Source organism: Hemicordylus capensis, chromosome 2 (genome assembly GCF_027244095.1).
Source record: "Hemicordylus capensis ecotype Gifberg chromosome 2, rHemCap1.1.pri, whole genome shotgun sequence".
Classification (NCBI taxonomy): Eukaryota; Metazoa; Chordata; class Lepidosauria; order Squamata; family Cordylidae; genus Hemicordylus; species Hemicordylus capensis.
This window is the reverse complement of record NC_069658.1, coordinates 163,357,563-163,377,319: the sequence shown is the minus strand read 5'-3', so window position 1 is coordinate 163,377,319 and position 19,757 is coordinate 163,357,563. Positions and strand designations below refer to the sequence as shown.

The 19,757-nt window shown below is 48.3% G+C and overlaps 1 long non-coding RNA gene across 3 annotated transcripts; it reads left to right on the top strand.

The window, feature by feature from the left end:
- Positions 1-465: 465 nt before the first annotated feature.
- LOC128346354 (uncharacterized) lies at positions 466-19,751 on the top strand. Of its 3 annotated transcripts, none has more exons than XR_008316925.1 (4): positions 466-678; positions 9,451-9,694; positions 10,059-10,218; positions 19,512-19,751. It is a non-coding gene; the product is annotated as an uncharacterized LOC128346354 (long non-coding RNA). The 3 variants fall into 3 exon arrangements; XR_008316926.1 differs by lacking the exon at positions 466-678 and adding an exon at positions 6,630-7,834; XR_008316924.1 differs by lacking the exon at positions 466-678 and having other exon boundaries at positions 9,249-9,694.
- The last annotated feature ends 6 nt before the right edge of the window (positions 19,752-19,757 follow it).

Below are 19,757 nucleotides of genomic sequence, written 5' to 3'. Positions count from 1 at the left end.
GTAACGATAGGGGGGGCAGGGGGGGCAGGTGCCCTGGGCACCACTCTGTTTGATCACGTGGGGGGCGCCAAAAAGTGCCCCCGTCAAGCTCCTGCCTTTCGGTTAAATTTTTTTTTGTTCGGAATTTTGTGTGTGTGTGCGCAGCAGGCAGTGTGGGACGCATTGAGCAGTCCCCCTCCCCCTCCCCGGGTCCCGGTGCCCCCCCCCCATTGCTCCTGGGCGCCGCAGCGCGGGCGCCTAAAGTTGCACTGCAGTGCCTGCCTGCTTGCTGCTTGCTTCGGTGAATCGGCATCACCGTCATTTCATTCATCATATATCACTCCGCTCGCTAACGCTCTCACTTCCCGCCCCGCGGCACCACCTCCCCCCCCAGTCGCACATGCCTGCCTGGCCCTCCCCTCCCTTACCAAAAGGGCGCTTGGCGCTTGCTTCGTTCGTTCTAACCTTGTGGAGTGGAGTTTATGATCAGGCCCTCTAGTGGCTTGCCGCTGGCCAGGGTCTCTCTCCCACTCACACATGCACGCAAGCAACTTTCTGAGCATGCGTGAGTCCTCCCAGCTCGCCTTCTGCACGTGGCATCGGCGACGAGGCAGGGTGGGCCTGGGAGAGCGTTGCTGCTGCTGGCTGGGCGCAGGCACAGGAGGACAACAACATTAAGAAGGATGCGAACAAGAAAAGGTTTGTGTGCCTTAAATTAATCTGTATTTGGTGCGGTGGCCTTGGCTGGGGCGGCGGTTGTTCTCCTGGCTGGGGCTCGAAGATGGTCTTAACGCGGCAGGGACAGTGCAGCCCCTGCCGTCATCGGTTGAGCAGCACCAGGCAGGCAGCAGTTCCTGGGTCTCCATCCTTTCCCTCAGGCGGAGGTGCAAACACTTGGGAGCCCCGAGGGAGCGCAGAGGCTGTGTTGGTTTCCCCCACCCCTTCCTCCACGCTGCTTCCCCGTGGCCTTCCTTCTTTATTCCATTTTGAATTAACTGTTGGATGAGGGCTGCGCTCCTTCCTAAGCCCTGTGTGAGTGCGTGTGTGTGTGTGTTGGTTGGTTCCCCGCCCCGTCCCTTCCTCCACGCTGCTTCCCATTGCGTTCCTCCTCTAATCCATTTTAAATTAGCTGTAGGATGAGGGGTGCGCTCCTTCCTAAGCCCTGTGTGTGTGTGTGTTGGTTCCCTCCCCCCAGTTACGCTGTTTTCCTTAGTTACACCTCTGGGTGTGTGTGTGTGTGTGTGTGTTGGTTCCCCCCCCGCCCCTTCCTTCACGCTGCTTCCCATTGCGTTCCTCCTTTAATCCATTTTAAATTAGCTGTAGGATGAGGGGTGCGCTCCTTCCTAAGCCCTCTGTGTGTGTGTGTGTGTGTTGGTTCCCTCCCCCCAGTTACGCTGTTTTCCTTAGTTACACCTCTGGGTGTGTGGGTGTGTGTGTGTGTAGGAACTTGATTATGGAAGTTGGCTGAGTGTCAGGATGGGACAGGTGTCTTGTGTGTGTGCTGCAGTAGTATTTAGGAAGACAGGAAGCTGCCATATACTGAGTCAGACCATTGGTCTATCTAGCTCAGTATTGTCTACCCAGTCTGGCAGCGGCTTCCCCAAGGTTGCAGGCAGGAGTCTCTTGCAGCCCTATCTTGGAGATGCTGCCATGGAGGGAACTTGGGACCTAGATGCTCTTCCCAGAGTGGCTCCATCTCCTGAGGGGAATATCTTCCAGTGCTCACACTTCTAGTCTCCCATTCAAATGCAAACCAGGGTGGACCCTGCTTAGCTAAGGGGGCGGCGGGGGTGGGGTGGGCGCAATTTCAGTGCTTGCCCCGGGCGCCGTTTCCCCTAGTTACGCCTCTGCACTGCCCCCCAACTGCGACCAGCATCACCCCTTCCTCTCCCTGGCAGTCTGCTCATAGATCTTCCTCCTACTCGCCCAGACATCTTTGGGGTGTAAATTGAATCACCAATTCTAGACGGGGGAGGGGGCATCAAAGAAAGGGTGGGGGGCGGTCTATATTTTTGCTGTGTTTGCCACACACATGGTGCTATAGTACTAAAGTGTACACACACACACACACACACACACACACACACACACACACACACACAGAGGAGTAAAAAAAAAAACACCCCACCCCAAATAAAAAGCAGGTCTTATATCCGGGGAGGCCATTTGGGTGGGGACAAATGGTCAAGCAACAACAATGGGCCGAGTCTAGTGGTGGGGTCTCCCACTGAAGTCTCCCCACTGCAAATTAAGCACCATCCCCCTACACACACACAAATTAAGTCCCCCCAAATAAAGAGCAGGCCTTAAATGTGGGGAGGCCATTTGCGTGGGGGGGAAGATCAAGCAACAACCATTGGGTGAGTCCACTGCAAATTCAGCATCATCCCCCTACACTCACACACAGAGTATTCTTACGTGGCTTCTAGAGAGAACAAACAAGTATATTTAAGCAAATATGCTTAAATGTGACTGAACAAAAGTGTTTTTAAAAGAAAAATTATGAAGACGATACTTCCCACTGAACTGCACACACCCTCTTTTACACTGAGAGTCCTGTCCTTAAATGAGCTGAATGCACTGTTTTACACCCTCTAAATAATCTCCTCTTTTGAGAGGGAGAAGATGCAGACCACACAGCAGAAACAGAGGCTGAAAAGCAGATCGCAGAAGCAAAGGGAGATGGGAGTCAACCTAGAAAGAAGCATTTTCTTCTTCTTCCTGTTTCTTTGGCAGTTTCCTTCTCCCTCCTCCCACTCCCCGCTAAACAGATGGATCCGAATATGTCCCACCTGAGTGGCATCTCTCTAGCTCTTTCCTTGGGATGGAATCCCACCCCCCACCAGGAAGGAAGAGGAAAACACAGGCTCTGCTCTCAAACCTTCAGCAGACGATTGTCTTGTACACCCTTCACCTCAGGGAGAAACAGATCTTATGCAACATGTGTCAAGCTGGAGACGGGTTGAAGCTGTGAAGAGAGAAGAGGAGACCTGAACTTGAAAGCTATGCCCAAAGCAAAAGATGCAGAGCTGACCCTGGGAAGAAGAGAGTGAAACAGCTTCCAAGCAGAGCAGAGCAGGGGCAAGAAGAAGGGCAAAGGCAAAGGCAATCTGGAGCTGCCTGCCTCCCTGGACACTCTCTGCGCCTTCCTCCCTGCTGCAGGGAAGAGAGGAGCTTGCATGTTGCAAGGGAGAAGGGAAGGAGGAGGAAAGGAAGAGGAAGTGGCCAGCCAGGCAGGAAGTCAGTCCCTGAGAGGAGCAATCTACATATCAAAGGGATAGTGTCAGAGCAGTAAAGAAGTGATGGCCAATGTCTTGACCCCTCTTGCCCTCTGACTCACTAGTCTGTGTCCCCCTCTGTCATTGAGACATGAGCCAGCGCAAAGTCCTTCACTTCCAGCACAAAGAAGTCTTTCCTCATCTTCTCCCCCATTGCCCTCCCTGTCTAACTTTTTCTACCTAACTAACTATCCCTCCTCTTACTAAAAGCTGACTGGCCCTCCCCCCAGATCCCCCCAAAATGACCCCAAACAAACCAAACAACAAAACAAACACACTCCAACACTAACTGTATCACTGAATAAATAAATAAATGGATGGATGGATAAATAAATAAATATGACACAAGGACAAGACACACACACACACACACACACACACACACACACACACAGACAAGAAAAGAGACACACAGACAGACTTTCAAACACACACAGAGAGAGAGACACAAACAGAAATGGACTCCCACACTCTCTCTCCTCTCTATCTCTCCAACTCCTCTCCACCTCGCCTCCTCCCTCCTCGCCTAACTCTCCCACAAAGAGCAGCTGAGCCCCGAAGGTGTCATAAAAGAGGATGTGTCACGAGCCTCAGCAATGGCCATTGATCCTCTTGCCTCTAAAGGTCTCTTAACAGGTGCCTCTTTGCCCAGTTGGCAGGAGATGTCTCCAAGTCCTGAAAAGTGGCGATTCTCTTCATTGCACAGAGGTGGGGGTGCAGTTGGCCCTATCCACCCCTGCATAGTAACCCTCCAGTGACAGTTGCTGGTGTCAGTCTTAGGTTTCTTTGTAGATTGTGTGACTTTGGGGGACAGGGATCCATCTTTATTCCTTGATTCTTACTCTGTGCAAACTGCTTTGGAAACTTGTGAGCCAGCGTGGTGTAGTGGCTAGAGTGCTGGACTAGGACCGGGGAGACCCGAGTGCAAAATCCCCATTCAGCCATGAGACTAGCTGGGTGACTCTGGGCCAGTCACTTCTCTCTCAGCCTAACCTACTTCACAGGGTTGTTGTGAGCAGAAAGTTAAGTATGTAGTACACTGCTCTGGGCTCCTTGGAGGAAAAGCGGGATATAAAATGTAAAAATAAAAAACAAATTAATCAATAAAGTGGTATATGGCAACTTGTGTCGAAAAGTGGTATATAAATAGTAGTAATGGAAGTTTTTTCAAACCTCACCCTTCATGTTCTTCTCTCTGTTTATCTGAGAAATCAGAGGACTCTCTTCACTACCCTGTTTAAAGCGACACCACCACAGGCCCCTCAGAGCAGACCCCTCCACCTCCATTCATCCCAAGAGCCACCTTGGTTGCTGCCATGTGCTCTTGTTTCAGCAAGACACGGGGACTCACATTCCTTCAGCGCAATCTTGACACTGCTTCACATCTGAGGGGGCACACATTGGTTTGCTGGCTCTGCCCTCTGGGCAACGCTCTCTGCTCTTCCCAGAGTGTGGCGATGCTGTCACTTGCCTGCCAGGAGGCAGCGTGGAGCAAGTCGGGGGCTGTTTGGCCTCCTCCACTCTGCCTCTTCATCACTGACTCTTCCGCATTCTCCAGCTGAGGGTGGCACAAGCAGCAGCAGCAGCAGGATTCTCCATCCTTCCCTTCCTTTGGGTCTCAAAGCAAAGAGCTGATGCCCCACATGGAAGGCAGCTCAGAGCAGCTGCCTGGTGCCCCCCATCTTGTTTTGGCAACAGCAGGGCTCTCTGTCTCTCACTTCCAATGGGGCTCCTTCAGTGGAAGTGAAGGAGGGAGGATGCTGCTGATAGTGCAGCAGTCAACAACAGAGCAGCAGCCACTGGTCTTCTCCATGCTGCCTCTCACCAGGTGCCCCATGCAAAGAGCCAGCACGTTCAGCAGAGCAAAATAGGGTATTTCTTGTATCCCTAATCTGAACCAGCTACCCTCTAACCACCCACTAGTACTAGCTAGCTACCGGGGATCCCCATTTAAACTCTAAAGCTAAACAGAACACCTATTTAAGCTGATTCTAAAGAGCACACAGGCAGGTAGCAGTGATTCTCTCAGCAGTAGCAGGAAGAATGGGCGGGGTGGGTGGGGGAGGTGGAATCCAATTCTCCTCTCTTCCAATTCTCTCAAAACAAAAACAAACAAAAAGCAAAAAAAGGAAGCAGAGAATCCACCCCAGCCCAGGCTGGCATAGTTGGCAGGCTGGCAAGGCAGAACAATGAATGGTTAAAAAAGAAGAAGATGGAATTCTCTTCTTCTCTCCCAATTCTCTTTTTGAAGCAGCAGCAGCAGCAGGAGGAGAAAAGGCAGGCTGCCGGCAAGGCTGAACAATGCCGGAGGCAAGGCTGAACAATTAGGCAAAAGCTCTCTCTTCTCCCACGCACACCCCTGAGAAAAGCCCTCCGAAAATTTCCACCACCCTTGCTGTTCTTTGACCTCCCCCTGGCCAATGGGGGTAAATTTTACTCTTGCAAAGCCTTAAAAGGAAGGGGGAGGCAATTGCCTGCAGATCAGCCCATGCTTTTGCTGACCAATCTGCAGGCTGGAAGGGCGGGAAATTCAAACTGGCATCAAAACCCAAAATGGAGACTGAAGGAGACAGACTACCAGAGATCGCAAAATGGAGATCTGAAGCAACAAATCTTCTGGAACCCAAACAGGGGCGATTTGGTTCAGCTACAAAACTTTCAGATTTGGACATTGGGCAATTTGTTTTGTATACAAATCGCCCGACACAGCCCATCTCAGGTACAAATTGTTTTGTACCAGAAACCTTTCACATATCCCTGATCACCAGGTAGGGCTGAGAGAGACTCCTGCCTGAAACCTTGGAGTCACTGCCAGTCCGTGTAGACATTACTGAACTAGATGGACCAACGGTCTGACTCGGTATAAGACAGCTTCCGATACTCCTAGGACACTGGACACTTTGCATAGGTCCTGATTCTGTAATATTATTTCAGTTGTTATTATTCCAGAGGTTATGATAGCATGCCTTTAAAAAAGAAAAGAAATGAAAAATAAACCATACAGAGTCTCAATCCAACCTGACAAAAAGAACAGCAGAAGGGAGAATTCTCTTTTTCTAATATTGCAGTCTAAAAGATGCAATGTAAGGCATCTCAGCTAAGTACTGTATTAGCACAGGCATTCTCCAAAGAGCTTATGCTTTGATGAAAGATGGAACAATCAGTATGTGAAGAAGTTCCTCTGGAGTGTCTATGACGTTAAGAAAAAAATGATACCAAAATAGAATCCATTGATTTTTTAAACAACAACAATCCTATCAGTATTGTGTTGTGGACTCATAATAATGGGTTGTCGAATTCTATTTTTCCTCACTTCTGTGCAATGGGAAGGTCATCAGGGGAGGAAAGACATATTGGAGGGGGGAGCAGGTCCCAGGATTCATTACTTGTTTTGTGTGAATCACCATGGAGGCTCAACCATCCTCTCAGGGTTGGAGACCAAGAAGAGAGGCCTGAAGGGCCCATTCCTCCCAGCTATAGCTGTTCATGGCGGCATCTCCCAAAGGAATGTGTGTGAAGAGCGTTGGCTCTCTAAGACGTGCCTTCTTATGTGGGGACAGATGAGCAGCCATTCGACTGGGCTTATCATAGCTGCTGGTGAGGCAGAGCAAGGTGAGGCTGCAGGGCCCTGTAGCAGTCCAAGGGAGCAAGCTGACTCAACAGCAGTCAGAAGCAGATGAAGCCCTCACATCACTCTGAACTCAGACTGCCCCTCCTGGACTCAGCCGCCCTGCCTGGAGAGTGGAAGCCCCAAAGGGGCAGCCTTCTGGGAGCCAGCACTACGACTTCACTCCATCAACACCTGCCAAGCTTCTTGCCAGCACTGACAAGCAGATATTGGGGGGTGCAATGGTGTGGTTGAGGCCAGAGTACTGCCTCAGGTGTCATGATCCCAGGCCCTGGGAAATCCAGGGGAAGAGACCAAGCAGAAGGCACAAGGTGACCTTGTGCCACTAGGACCTCCCAGATGGAGAGAACCAGCGTCCCCACCAAAACCTGAGGGCACAACTCTGCCATCGTCCACCGATTCGGAAGAGTCCTCGGGGGACCTACTGGTCATAATGGAGCCCCACACAATCAGAACCAGCACTTGAAAAACTCGGCAAGGCCCCTTTAAGAACCAAAGCTTCCTTATGGAAGGAGCAGAACCAAGTCGCCCTACCTATGAAACCCAGCAGTCTGCTGAAACAACATCCTGTCTCTGCCATTGTAACCCAGCTCCTGTATTTCCTATTAGCTGTAGTTGAGGTCCTGACTTGTCCCCCCTGGAGCAATCCAAGGTCTGGTGCATCCCTGATCTGTACCTCGGAGAATACTCTGGCTGAGCCTGGAGCAAGACACTCCGGCCCTGAAGGAACTACCTCAGCAGCATCTCCTTTTCCACCTTGAGAGACGCCTTCCTGTTCATTTTTGTCCCAGACTGGGGTTGCACAGCCTGGCCCAGATGAGCCCCAAACCACCTACCCCGCTAACAACTGGTTTAACCTTTGGGGCCTGCCTCATCTGGGCCTGAGGAGCCATTTTTTAGCACCTCCTGAGAACAAGAGCGCCAAATGCACTCAGCATAGAATAGTCAGGTGAGCTCCTCCACCCGTCTTTCCCAGGTTTGGCCCACTCCAGGGCTCCAGGTATGCTATGAATGCTCCTGTGTGGCCAGCCATCATGGGCCTCCTTAGAGAGATTCCTTGAAGGAGATCAGGAATGCAGCATCACAGCCTAGAAGTGCTTGCCCCACTATCAAAACAAACAAAGCTTTCCATGTTTTCTTCGCAGAATTCAAAAAGAAAAATAGCACTTAAGATACACCTTATCATCACCTGTCACTGGGAGAGTCACTGTGGCACGAAGAGTCCACATTTCCCATTGGGAAGTCCCTACTTTAGATATTGTCTCTTCCACAAAAGGCATAAGGAGAGCTTAGACATACCCCAGTGCCTGAGTCATCCAATCTGTGATATAGGGCCAATGAGACTCACAGGGCTACAGGGCTGTTGTATGAGTTGCAACAAGACACAAGGGTCAGGATTCTCCATTGCCTCTCAACAATTCCCCAGGGACCCAGTATTCTACTCACCTTCATTCTCTTCCTCTTCTCACTCTTCTTTCTGGGCACTTTTACATCTAGTTCCTTAAATATTTCCCAATTGTGTAGGGGTTCTCCACATCTGAGGGCCCCTCAGTGGCAATGTCGGTGTCCTCATCCAAGGATGCTTCAGGGTGTAAGTTAGGGTGGATACTGACATCCAACCCAATTCCGCCTTGGTGTTCCACAAGCTCTTTGGGTGAATATTTGCTCCTTTACCCTGAAGGAAGGAGACTCCCATCTCCTTTGTCCCCCCATCTTCATCCATATGAGACATGGAAAGGACTTGAGCTATTGACGTGATCCTTCCTATGCACCTTCCTTTCCCACCGAGTGGTCCTCACCAGCTCTTCTTACTTTCATGTCCCCCCACTTAACCCAAACATCCCTTGCTTTCTTTCCCCGTCTCCTCTAATAATAAGCATCTAGTCAGTTAAGCACATACACTTAAGGCCCATTCACATGTTATGTTCAACACTCATACGACGAGTGTACAATGTACACGGGTAAAGATCTGTACACAGGACAGTCATTCACATGTTATGCTGAGTGCAGTACAGAAGCACACTTCCTATCTGTACCATAATAGAGAACAGATTTGAAGGAAATACTACTACTACTACTACTACTACTAATAATAATAATAACAAACAAACAAACAAACTTTATTTGTTAGCTGCCCCATAACAAATTGTTCTCTGGCCTATATCCTGGCCTATATCCAGGTTCACTTTTAAAATAAACACAGGCACAGCCATTCACACAAACAAGTGAACAGGTGTACAGACATCTGTACACTCGTACCATATAATGTCTGAATCAGACTTTAGACAGTAATGCTGTATTAGTGGCCAGACACGTGAAACATCTTGCGTGATCTGTGTCATGTGGAAATGTCATGTGTGTTTCTTTAGATACAAGTCAAGCCTCTCTTTTGAATTCAATAACACATATTTTTATTTCTATTTTAAACCTGTGGGTGGTCAGTTCTTTTGAGAAGTGGTCTATAACTGTGACTCACTGATTTTTTTTTTTGAACCCTGTTTGCTCTTTGTGACATCACTCTCTGTGACATTACCAACTGCCCTCTCAACTGACTCAACTGCTCAGAAATTTCTGGTGGGAGCAAAAGGGGTTGATTTCTGCCATTCCTGGAGCCGTGCCCATCACTGAATGAGAGAGAGGAGCTGGGAGAGGAGCTGCTTCCTTCTCGCCTCTGCTTTCCTCTGCCGGGGTTAGCAGAAAGGTTGATCTCCAGATGATGCAGTTAAGGGCTTCAAGGACACCAGCAGGCCTTTCTCTCCTGGGCGCCTTCAGCATCGTGCCAGGTGCAGGATAAAGATCATGATGGAGGGTAAGGGGCTTTTCTTCTGTGCTGGGAAGCGTTTCATCAAGTGGCGGGGAGTTTCAAGGGCAGCCCTGGCTTTCCTCTGTTCCCTTTGGAGGAGAAAGTAGAGCCTGAACCAGCTGCACCCAATAAGGGCTGAAGAGACCAGCTACAGGGTGGAGACCTGCAGGCCCCTATTTAAGCCCTGCTGAGTCTAGATGGCCCTTGCTACAATCGCATGTTTAGCTGTGTTTTCTAATGTTTGAGTCTCTGTCTGTCCAGCATCCAGGCTCTGCTGGCTTATCTCCTGGGGCATTTGTCTTTTCCTGTTATTCCTTTCTGCAGGAGTTCTCTGGTCCTTGTCCAAACTGTCTTCCTCTCCTCTTTTTAGGCCTGGTCTCCACTTGGCCTAGCAGCCTTCCCTGAGCTGGGCCTGTGCCAAAGTAAAAGTGCCCAGGAGAAGGAGTGGGAATCAGAAAAGAATGAAGGCAAAGCAAGCAATGGAGGATCCTGATAGCTGTGTCTCCTGATCTATACTACAGTCCTGTAAGGTAGGTGAGTCTTGTTGGTTCCGTATCACAGATGGGATAACTGAGGCTTTGGGGTTTGCCTGAAGTCTTCTGAGGCCAGATCCAAAGCAGGGACTTCCAGATGAGTCATCCAGACTCCTGGTCAGCCGGTCCTAGTAGCTCTCCTAGTTACAGAGAGGGCTTTGGGAAGAAGCTGGGTCTGTCTTAGAGAAAGTAGGTGCTCTTTGTGTCTCTGAATTCTGTGGGGGAAACATGGAAAACTCTGCTGTGTTTGGGTTGTGGGGCAAGCACTGCTGGGCAGTGATGCTGCGTTCCTGGTCTCTTCCAAGGAATCTCTCCAAAGATTGGGGAAAGGAGGCTTGTCTTCTCCCCATGGCTCTGTTCTATGTTGAGAGCATCTGGGGCTCTTTCCCCCAGCAAGTGCTCCAAGATGGCCCCTGAGGCCCACGAGAGGTAGGCCCCAAAGTTAAACCAGCTGTCACTGGGGTAGGTGGTGTGGGGCTCATCTGCGCCAGGCCGTGCAATCCCAGTCTGGGAGCAAAATGAGCAGGTGTGGGGAAGAGATGCCCCTGAGGCCCGTGGGGAGTTGCAGGGAGGGAAGGAGAATCGTGTGGAGTGTCTCTTGTTTCAATCTGCCAATCAGCCCTATAGGGTAGGCAAGTCTCCTCTGGCAGATGGGAAGCCTGGGGCCCTGGGGTTTTCCTGATAGAGGCGGGATCCAGTGGGGGCTGTCAGACTGCTAGTGCAGCCTCTTGGCCCTGTGCTACTCCAGTCTCCACGTTCTGAAGAGGGCCTTGGTGAGAAGAAATTGGGGGGTTTTTTAGCCTCTCTTAATGTCTCTCTGCCACTTAAGTAAAATACATTTAAAAAACATTGCACAAAGTTGACTGAAATGCAGCAAACTGGAAGGAGGTGGCAGCTAGCAGGCGGTCCTGGGACTGGATTTGTGGAAAGTGCTGCAGAAGTCAAGTGTGTGGAGGGGGTTGCAGGAAGGCCTGGTCCCTGCAGCTGTGTGGAAGACAAGGGCCAGATCGCAATGCTCAGTAGCAGTGAATGGACCCCGTGAGCAGGGGGGGCTGGTCAGTAAGGGCAGGGGGGCTGTTCCCCCTCACCCCCCCGAATCCCAGGAGGACAGGGGCAGAGGGGAGCATCTCCAGTCAGTGTCCCAGGAGCAGAGAAGGAAGGACTTGCCTAACTGATGTACCAGGCTAGAAGGACTCAGTATCACTTACTGCCTGGCTTTGTGTTTTCATTTTTGAATTCCTGTGTGTCTCCTTGGTTCCCTGTGCCTGCCTCTCAATTTGTGTGCCAAGGTAGGCTTGAGGTGAATATGCCCTAAATATTTTGTTTTCTCAGTATATTCTCACGGGGGCTGGGGGTGGGAATAGGAAATTGTGAGTAATTCCTACTGAGCATTAAAATATTTGGAAAACATTCTCCAAATAATTCTCCCAGCAGCCTCATTGGCAAATGAGAGCTGAACTTTTAATCTGCTTAGAAATGCAGATACAGTTAATTCCCCAGCAGTTATAGCCCATTATTGCTGTGACACCTCCTCCTCTCCCATACTTAATTGACAGATTCACTGTAAAACTGACTCCTGATTCAGTAAGAATTTCCCTTTTTTGTTACTTTGATTTTTAAAATTAATCTCAGCCTGTTCAGAATCATCATAGCATGAATGTTAGCATTGAGGAACAGGAGCAGCCCATCAAGACACACGTTTATGTCCTCTTTTCTGCAAACTGACCTTGGAAAAGCAGAATTAAACACAAAATTGTGAAATGTAAAACCCCACATTTGGTGTGCTGATTGTGTGGTGTCTGTTTACCACAAGACAACTGGAGTATGACTCAGGGAGGCGTGAGTTTGAATCCCCCACTCAGCCATGAAAGCCACTGTGTGTGACTGTGGGACATGCTTGTCTCTCAGCCCAAACTACATCTCTGATGGTTGTGAGGATAATAATAATCATGTAAAAATACGACGATGGATATTCATATATTGCTTTTCAACAGCAGTTCCCAAAGCGATTTACAAAGAGAAATAAAAATAAAGATGGCTCCCTGTCCCCAAAGGGCTCACAATCGAAAAAGAAACCTAAGGCAGACACCAGCAACAGCCACTGGAGGGATGCTGTGCCTGGGTTGGATGGGGCCTGTTGCTTGCCCCCTGCAATGGTAAACCCAAAGAAAACCACAGGGCTCTGTGGGCGCCAGGAGTCAAAATTGACTTGACAGCACACTTTACCCTGCCATAGAAATATATGGCACTGCCTATATTGCACTGTCCTCTTTGCCTTCTCCATACTCCATAATCTTAATCTTGACCAATCCCAAACTGAAAGAAGTGTGCACACAAATTCTAAACTTCAGACAAAGATCTTCATAAAGAGAAGAATAGGCAGCAGACACTTACCCATTGTTCCAAGAAAAGAGGTCAATCTCTCTCTCTCTCTGTATTAAGATTAAGAGAGGCTAGAAAACATCCCGTTCCTTTTTACCAAGGCCCTCTTCATAACGTGGAGTAGCACAGGGCCAAGAGGCTGCACTAGCAGTCTGACAGCCCCCACTGGATGCTGCCTCTATCAGGAAAACCCCAGGGCCTCAGGCTTCCCATCTGCCAGAGGGACTTACCTACCCTATAGGGTTGATTTGCAGATTGAAACAAGAGACACTCCACACGATTCTCCTTCCCTCCCTGCAACTCCCATGGGCCTCCAGAGCATCTCTTCCCCACACCTGCTCATTTTGGTCCCAGACAGGGATTGCACGGCCTGGCTCAGATAAGCCCTGTGCAGTAGTCCTGTTCAGGTGTTACATCAACCGTAGATGCTGAAACCAAGATGTACTGGTTTCAATACTAGTACTGGTTTCAGTGCTAGATGTACTGAAACCAAGTACAGCATCCTCTAGAGCAGAGATTCTCAACATTGGGTCCCCAGATGTTATTGGACTTCAACTCCCATAATCCCCAGCCAAAGGCCACTGGGCCTGGGGATTATGGGAGTTGAAGTCCAATAACATCTGGAGACCCAACGTTGAGAATCCCTGCTCTAGAATATGCTCTGTCCCTCACGTCCACACTCCAGCCCCACACTATCCATGAGTACAACATTCAAATACTATAGTCACAGATTGTGTGGGCTAAAGAACACGTCAGTGTGAGGATGAGGTGTGCTACTGGAGAATGCTGTAGCTGGGCACAGCATCCATGCTTATATAAGACCTGTACAGGGCTAGTGAATACAGTACCTATGATGCAGAAACTGGCACTTACCCAGATCACAATGGAATGTGGAGAATCCATGCATCTTTGATTGTGTTGAAAATTAGGATATCCCCATGGAGATGGTGGGCTCTGCACTACTTCCTGCACATTGCTACATCCCTAAGGATGCTCTGGACACTGCTCTTAGACCCATCCAAAGATATGTTCTTGCCTAGAAATCCGGACAGTTGCATTTGTAAAACAATAGCAATAGAGAGATGGGAGGGGGGATAAGAAGAATGCCTTAGCTCAATGCTTTATCTGCATACATCCACAGTAGTTAGGGTACAATGTAAAGGGACTGAAGTGAAACTTCATTTACATGTCAGAAATGTGGTACTTCTCTAGGCCATGACTGGACACTAGGAACCAAGCAGGAATCTCCCACAGCTTATTTGGGGGCTCTCCTGTCAGCCTGCACAGCTTTTCTGAGGGAGAAGCAAGGCCGATTTTCTCCTCGGAAACAAGGGCTTTTCTGATTAGGGCTCTCTCTAGCTGGGAGGTTTTTTTCATGCGAGTTTGCGTTAGCTTATGCAAGGAATGGCACGGGGAGACAAAACTAGGGCCCTATACCTAGCAGTCCTTGCACTGGTTAATCCCACTATGTTCTGTCCACACCAGGGCAAGGTGTAGGGAGCTTCTTGGGTTGGGGTTGCTCACCTGCTCCTCCCTTTGAGGTTTAATCTTTTAAAATGGAGGTATCTTGTAGGTAGGGATGTGCACGGAACCGCCAAACTGCGGTCTGGAACTGGGGTGGGGGTAGCTTTAAGAGTGGCGGGAGGGCTTACTTACTCCTCCCGCCTCTTTCCTGCTCTGGCGCCGTAAGTTTAGTAGTAATTGGGGCGGCAGGATACCTCCCTGCCGCCCCTTCCCCGCTGTTGCTGTAAAACTCCCAGGAGTCCTTTGCGTGCACACGCGCACATCGTGCACGCGCTTCACGTCTCTGTGATGTGCACGCGCGCAAAGGACTCCTGGGAGGTATCCTGCCGCCCCAATTACTCGTAACATTACGGCACCAGAGCGGGAAAGAGTCGGGAGGGGTAAGTAAGCCCTCCCGCCGCTCTTAAAGCTACCCCCCCCACACCTGAACCGGAACGCCAAGGTCCGGACCGTTCCGGGCCCATCCCTACTTGTAGGGATGTGGATGAATCAAGATCTGTGCACAGATTCACAGCACCGTTTTGGCCCCTTTAAAAGGGAGGAGAGAGCAGGTGCCTGCCTATTCCTCCACCTCTCCATGCTGCTTCCTACTGCGATGGCGCTACCCCCAGTAGCCCTGGTGCAGCGGAGCAGCAGCAGCAGCAGCACACACATGGCCTCTGCACATCTTGGTTTGTGCACATCCCTAGTATGTTGCTGCCCCTGCTAACTGAGGAAAGAGGCACCACCTTTTCAAAAGGTGACTTGGTCATATTGAGCAGTGGGTGGAGCAATTCTTCCTATCCAATTCCAGCATAACACCCCTCCATAGTAGTAAACCACTATGGCCTGGTTTACACAGTCATTTGAAGCTAGGTTTAATGTGGGTTACCAGCATTGAAGTGATTGTGTGAACCAAGGTGTTAACCTGAGATTCCCACCTTGACATGGGTTCATGCAATCACACTAATGCTGGTAACCCACATTAAACCTAGATTCAGACTATTCTGTGAACAAGCCATATGTTGTTGTTGTGTTAAGATTTTTTAAAGATTTTGAGCCCTTTGGGGAAAGGCAACCATCTTTTTCCTTTCTTCTATGTAATAATAATAATAATAATAATAATAATAATAATAATTCAATTTCTATACTGCCCTTCCAAAAATGGCTCAGGGTGGTTTACAAAGAGAAATAACAAACAAATAAGATGGCTCCCTGTCCCCAAAGGGCTCACATTCTAAAAAGAAACATAAGACACACACCAGCAACAGTCACTGGAAGTACTGTGCGGGGGGTGAATAGGGCCTGTTACTCTCCCCCTGCTAAATAAAGAGAATCACCACGGTAAAAGGTGCCTCCTTGCCAAGTTAGCAAGGGTTCCTTTAAAACCCTTGTTGCTCTTGTTGAAAAGTGATATAGAAATATTTGACATTGTAGTTGTTGCTGTGGACTTCTGGTAGTTCAGCCAATTTTGTTGCTCGTCTAGTCATCATGGTGGATGATTAGTGCTCGATTGTCTCTTATTTAGCCAGTGTCTTCATTATTTCCCCACTTGTATTTCCATTTTAGCAAAACAGTGCAATAGTGACTAGAACTCCCAGCATCATTTTCTTTTCTTTTTTTAATGTAGGAACAGAAGAAGCTGCCATATACTGAGTCAGACCATAGATCCATCTCTCTCACTATGGTCTACACAGACTGGCAGTGGCTTCTCCAAGGTTGCAGGCAGGAATCTCTCTCAGCCCTATCTTGGAGAAGCCAGGGAGGGAACTTGAAACCTTCTGCTCTTCCCAGAGCAGCTTCATCCCCTGAGGGGAATATCTTGCAGTGGTCACACATCAAGTCTCCCATTCATATGCAACCAGGGTGGACCCTGCTTAGCTAAGGGGACAAGTCATGCTTGCTACCACATGACCAGCCCACCTCTCTGTAGCTGCAGGATGTATGGATTTGGATAGGGGCCAGGGTGCAGAGGGATGGGGATCCAGTCTTCTGCTCTTGTGCCAATTACCAGCTTAGATCTCCATATTCATCACGGAAAGGAAAGCTTATGGGCATTTCCCCTTCAACAGCTAACAAATTCTGGTAACAATTAGCATTAGGGCTATGGATTTGTGGGGAAGCATTATACCCCTCCTGCACACTACAAACGTCATCCAAATCAGCCCCTCCCTTTGTGGCTTGCTTTATTGGAGGGAGGAGAGGGCATTAGGAGTTCCAAAGAGATCCTGAAATACACTCCTTCTATGTTCAAATACACCCCACCCATTGACTATTTATCCTGTCTTGAGATTCAAGGTATAAAGAGAGTCTTTGGTCCTAGCAAAAATACGTAATTTCTCCCTACAATCAGGCTCTGAAACTACAGGCTGCTTAGCTTAACTTCTGTGCCAGGTAAATTGATGGAAAGCATACTTAAGGACAAAATTGTTAAACAAATAGAAGAATAGGCCTTGCTGAATGAGAACAGGTTCATATGTGGTCTGGTAACAGAAGGCAGGAATAAATGGGCAGTTTTCACAATGGAGGGAAGTGTGAAGTGGGGTCCCCCAGAGATCTGTACTGGGACCAGTGTTATTCAACTTATTCATAAATGATTTAGAAATTGGGGTAAGCAGCTAAGTGGCCAAATTTTCAGATGACACTCAACGATTTCGTGTAGTGAAATGCAAAACAGATTGTGAAGAGCTCCAAAAGGATCTCTCTGAACTGGGTGAGTGGGCGACAAAATGTCAAATGTGGTTCAATGTAAGCAAGTGTAAAGTGATGCATATTGGTATTTTAAAAACCCCAACTTGACATATACACTGATGGGGTCTGAGCTGTCAGTGGCTGACCAGGAGAGAGAGCTTGAGGTCATGGTGGACAGCTCATTGAAAGTGTCCTCAGTGTGCGACAGCTGTGAAAAAAGGCCAATTCTGTGCTAGGGACCATAAGGAAGGGGACGGAAAATAAAAATGTTAGTATTATAATGCCCTTATACAAATCTATGGTGTGGCCAGATTTGGAGTACTGTGCACAGTTCTGGTCACCGTATTTTAAGAAGGACATTGTCGAACTGGAAAAGGTGCAGAAGAGGGCAACCAAGACAATCAGGGGCCGAGAACTAGGGGCATATCTAGGGGAAATAGTGCCTAGGGCAAGCACTGAAATTGCACTCCTGTCCAAACAGGGATGATGGGACTTGTAGTCAACAATATCTGGAAATGCCTGTTAAAAGGAACACTGTACCATCTAGAGTAGAACACTGTACCATCTAGACATGGTTGTTGATCAAAACCTGAAAACATGAGCCATCTCTGTAAAAGACTTAGAACAACAGTCAGGAGTTATGTGAGGATTCCAAGTTTCATTTTCAGTCTCATCTCATGCTTTAAAAAAACAAAAAACAAAAAAGTGACTTTGTCCTAGAGGATCACCTGCCCAAATAGCCACTAGCAAAATAGGGGAAGAAGAAGGTGGTGGTGGTGGGGTGTCTATAAACCAGTGAATGATTCCTGCCAGCCTTTGTCTTGTGATGACTGTTGGCTCATGATGGGGTATATGTGCATTCACCACACTAGTGCTTACTTTGCCACCAGGAGGGAGGAGGATACATTAGTTTGCCACACGAGACAGAGGAATTTGCATTTGCAACAGGAGCAGACAGCCAAGTTCTGGCAGGGCCAAAACCAGCCCCTGCCAGACTAAGAAATCATTGTAATTTGCCCCTTCCTGTCACAAGCAGTGTGCTGTTCTTTTATTATTGACTCTAACTCTCAGATATCCTAGTCATGGATGGAAAATTCAGGGTCAATTTACAAGAGACACATTTTCTATATGGAAGTTTCTTCTGTGCAGGTGTTGTGCAGAAAGTTTTGTGTAGTGACCACCAGGGGCATAGCAAGGTTGGAATGGGCCCAGAGATGAGATTTTAAAATGGGCCCCCAGCTCCTCAAAGTCCAGGGCCTCCACACATCCCAGGCCCCCAAGGATTTAAGTCTGATATTTCAAAATAAGTATGCTGCCTGGAAATACATTTCACTGAATACACACACGCACACTTCACAGTATATAGTGATAGACATTGAGTACTATATATTTGTGCTACTTTTAATGCCTAGAACACACCAGAAACACTAATTATTAAAATGGCCTCCTCGCTGCAGATTAGCAAAGGAGACTTTCAACCATGCAGGGTGAGCCTATGTTTGTTTTCTCAGAATTCTTGAACAAATTCAGTCAAGTTTGATTCCAGGAGGTTTTTCACATGAGGCTTTTAAAGCCCTTTAACACACACCTCCTCTGGAATGGAGGTGCTGCATTCACATGTTGGCCAGATTTATCCTGAAGTCCCTACAAGTTATTGGGGAGCAGTTCACACGCAATTCAGGTTTTTCCACTGCTCGTTAGAGTGCAGCCTGATTGATATCCAGAGTATGAGAAGATGCTCTTATACAAAAGTTCTCATGTCTGAGCAAGTTACAGTCTTCATATGCTCATTGTAAGAGAGCAACTAATCATTGGTTTGACTCATGCTGTAGGACACTATGTAAACAATTGAAGAGTATTTACAGACAGTATAGATCGGGCTCAGAACACTCCCACCAATCTATTTTCAGATAAAGAAAACATACAAAAGCCGTCTCAAATTTGCTAAACATCAAGCCTCACAAAATGACAATGGATATTCATATACTGCTTTTCAACAGAAGTTCCCCAAGCGATTTACACAGAGAAATAAAAATAAAGATGGATCCCTGTCCCCAAAGGGCTCACAATCGAAAAAGAACCCTAAGACAGACGCCAGCAACAGCCACTGGAGGGATGCTGTGCTGGGGTTGGATGGGGCCTGTTGCTTGCCCCCTGCAGTGGTAAACCCAAAGAAAACCACAGGGCTCTGTGGGCGCCAGGAGTCAAAACTGACTTGACGGCACACTTTACCTTACAAATGCCATCGGTATATAAATATCAGAGCATCAGCACTTTAAAAGGTGTCTCTTTGCTCAGTTAGCTGGGGTAGCTGCTAATTGAGTCAAGTTAAGTAGCTAATTGCTAAACTTTATTTTCTTAAAACTACTTGCTTTCATAAAACTCCCCTGCCTTGTCTAGCACTCCTCTGTGTATATGGAGATTGTAGCAAATCCGAAGAGATCAAAGGTAAAGGTAAACTGTGCCGTCGAGTCGGTATCGACTCCTAGTGACCAGGAGTGGTTTACCATTACCATCTCCCATGCAGTACGAGATGATGCCTTTCAGCACCTTCCTGCTGCTGCTGCCCCATATAGGTGTTCCCCATAGTCTGGGAAACATACCACCAGGGATTTGAACCGGCAACCTCTGGCAGTCATGTCATTTCCCTGCTGTGCCATTGAGTAGCTCCTAAGAGATTAGCAAAGCATAAGAAATCTTTCTCTATTTCACAGTGTTGAAGAACCTCTTGAATTTGTCTTCCCAGAAGATGGAGAGGTAAGTCTGACTCCTACCACCTCCAGAGGCCAGACTGTCAGAGAGCTACATAGGAAAAGACAGCAGTCCACAGATATCAAAGGTGTTGAAAAAGGAGCGTACTTCTTCTCTGTTGCTACTGAGTGCAGCACTGAACGCTGCCAATACGAGAATGCAGGTTTAGGCTAGGCAGTAGGAATGCTTTCCCAGATGGGAGAAGGGTT